We start from the raw sequence: 3,163 nt of genomic DNA, 5'->3' as shown, positions 1-3,163 counted from the left end.
GTTGTAGAATTTACACTCAGCCAGCCTTCCTGTAGTTCTGGATGATGTCCGTTTTGTGATTTTGAAGTATTATTCAATTGTTGTGGGAGGCAGCAATTTCCCGGTGTTTATCTATGCCGCCATCTTAGTTTCTCCTTCTCCCTTTCCTTATGGTTTCACTTATATGTGGAATCCCGGATCCTCCATGTTGGGGCAGCCACCATGTGCCCAGGACATCTGTGATTTTTTTACTGAATGGGAAGTCAGCACCCTTAACCCCACTGCTATTCAAGGATCAACTGTACTGCTTAGGGTCCCAGGGATTGCCTAATAAATGACAGTGATAGATGGAGTTAAACGTCTCAGAGAATGTTAAACTTTAGCGTGATTAAAGTGTTGATTCTCACCACAATACCTCCCAAAGACAACCTGCACATTGCGCATACTCCCTCTCATCACTCACTGGGGGAGCAGGAGGAGAGGGGGTGAAGGCTGGGGAAGTTGGGTAATCCCTGGGCTGCTGCCTGTAACTTCTTTTCTCTCCCACCGATCCTTGACAGAGCAGATGGCTGAGAAATTCTGATTGGAAGATTTATTGAAGTGATTAAATTCCTCTGAGTATGTTACCATTTGGGGAGGAAAAAAGATGAACATGAAAAACTTGCTTACATATGCACAGACCATCTCTGGGAAAATACCTAAGAAATTGATGGTGTGGGTTGTTTCCCAGGAAAGGACCTGCACTGCTGGAGGACAGGCGTGAGAAGAACTCCCTTGACTCTCTACCCTTTTGTACCTTTGAATTGTGTAGGGATAATTTGAAATATAAATAACACCTGATTATTAATAGATACAGTTGTTGGTAAGTTATCAACTTGAGAATTGCAAGTTGAGAAATTGATAGACTAGAGATGAGGCCACAAAATGACAAACAGACAGGCAGGGGGACTATGGAGCCCAGACAAAAGGGGGCTGGGAAGGAGGAATATGTTGGCATTTCGCTAGCACTTTCCAGGGAACACAGTTCTGACTCTCGCCCTCTCCTCCCTAGGACCTATCTGCAGAAATGAGAAAAGAAAGCGATCACCAGGCTTTGTTCCATGATAAACAATCCTTCAAAACCACCAACTTTCCATTGTTTCCAAAGAGCCAGTCTGCACGTGGTTTCCGTGGTTGGTTTACTCAGTGTCGGGTGTGCCCGCCACGCGGTGCTCCTCCCGCTGCTGCCTGCTCCAGGGGTGCTGCACAGAACACTAGCTCCTGATCTTGGGCCTAAATGGATCTCCTTGGAAATGTGAAAAGTTGTATTCTGGCTAATAAATTGGTTGGGGTTTTTTGTGAGTGAAATGAGTATGCCTTGATCCTCCAGACCTGACTACCTATATGAGAATTGGCAAAAGTTTATTTGTAAACTCACAGTCTGAATTACGGGGCTCTCTGCTCAGGGGCCCTCTGGGGAAGCCTAATTTCCTGGGGATAGTACAGATGGGATCCAAGACCCTGGTCTCTCCTGGTGCCAGTAAGTGTAGCAGAGCTCCTCTTCCAGTAGCTGCAGCCACAGCTTTACAAACGTGTTGTGTCCCTTACCAAACACACCTCTCCTTTTTTTCTTTTTAATCCTCACCCGAGGATATGTTCATTGATTTTAGAGAGAGGGAGGGAGGGACTAAGGGAGGGAGGGAGAGAGAAAGAGAGAGAGAGAGAGAGAGAGAGAGAGAGAGAGAGAGAAACATTGATCGGTTGTCTCCCATATGTACCCCAACCAGGGATCAAACCCACAACCCACGTATGTGCCCTGACAGGGCATCGAGCCCACAGTCTTTTTGGTGTGTGAGATGATATTCCAACCAACTGAGCCACCCAGCCAGGCCACACCTCTTTCCTCATTTCATACTAGTAATCTGGGACTAGGTGCCTGGGTCTGGGCTAAGTATTTGTTGTTGTTTTTAAAGTTAATAAACTTTTATTTAAGGGATTTCACATGTTCTGAGTTCTTCCACTGCCTTAGTTCCTCCTGAGTTTGAGTCTTAATCATCTTATTCCCTTTTTTGCTCAATCTTGATGTCATTTCAGTCAGTCCACAATCCTTTTAATTGAGCTTCTTTGATCTACACTTGAATATGGACATACTTCAAAAACTCTGCACCTATAATCGTTGGGAACTAATTTCTTCAAGCAATTTACTTTAGGGCCATGGTTAGGGTCTGAGTAGATGGATCTGCCTGGTTTTTTAGTTTCTGACACCCTAGAAAAAGACAAGTATTAGTTCCTACCAAAGATTACTTATGTCTAACTGAAGAGTAAGAACTGTAAGAATAATGTTTCAATAAAAATACCAGGTTTAACATCCACAAAGCCAAGAAAACCAACGATGCCAGATACTGAATTTATATTGCACTGTCCTTTGAACACCCGGCAGGAATAAACTACTGAATGCAGAAACCATGCAGTGCATTGGGCTAAGTATCTGATGTGGCTTAATTTAGTTAACCCTCCCAATAACCCTCCAAGTTAGGTGCTATTATTAATATCGTCATCTCCATTTTACAGAAAAAGAAGCCGAGGTACAGAGAAATTCAAGAACAAACTTGAGGTGACATAGTAACGAAGTAGTAGAGGCCAAGTCCCCAGGCAGCCCCGAATCAAAGCCCACACTGTTACCCTCTGCTCCTCGTTGCCTCTGCGGACAGCAGTCCTTCGAAAGCCCCGCACACAAGGGTGTCCAAGGAAAAACTTCTCTTCTTGTTGAGCTGCAAGGATGGGATTGAGTGAAGAAAGGGACAGGATAACTCAGGCCACCGTGGCCTTTGGGTCGTATTCAAAGTAATTGTTGCTTTCCCGGCTCCCCCTTCTCCAGCTAATACAGGGCCTTGGCCTCAGGAGAGGCTCCTCTATGTTGGGGAGAGCCTGAGTAGCCCTCACAGGTCCTCCCCCCCTAATGCCTGCCTTGGCCCAGGAGGGCAGGGCCTCTCTAAGAGCCCATGGGTGTCACAAAGGGGCCTCCAGAGCCCTGTATGCTGCCATGTCACCCCAGGTATCCCTGGAATCCTTGGGGCAGGAGGGTGGGGAGTGCTCCTTCCTTAACTGTGTCACTGGGGATCACTCAGCACCCCAACAGCCTGGTCTGGTGCCACTGAGCCCCTCAAGTCAATGGCTTCTTCAGTCTCTGCCTGTCTCCCCTCCA

General features: G+C 46.4%; 1 long non-coding RNA gene across 1 annotated transcript in view; it reads right to left on the bottom strand.

Annotated features, from left to right (window-relative positions):
• The window catches only part of LOC107182720, a 13,800-nt gene extending 11,371 nt beyond the window's left edge, over positions 1-2,429 (bottom strand). Inside the window, exon 1 of the long non-coding RNA XR_001513454.1 lies at positions 2,062-2,429. This is a non-coding gene — a long non-coding RNA (uncharacterized LOC107182720). The remainder of the gene's footprint in view (positions 1-2,061) is intronic.
• Positions 2,430-3,163: the final 734 nt, after the last annotated feature.

Source organism: Myotis davidii, unplaced genomic scaffold (assembly GCF_000327345.1).
Source record: "Myotis davidii unplaced genomic scaffold, ASM32734v1 scaffold577, whole genome shotgun sequence".
Lineage (NCBI taxonomy): Eukaryota > Metazoa > Chordata > Mammalia > Chiroptera > Vespertilionidae > Myotis > Myotis davidii.
The sequence above is the reverse complement of the archived record's forward strand: the minus strand, read 5'-3'. Positions and strand labels throughout refer to the sequence as shown.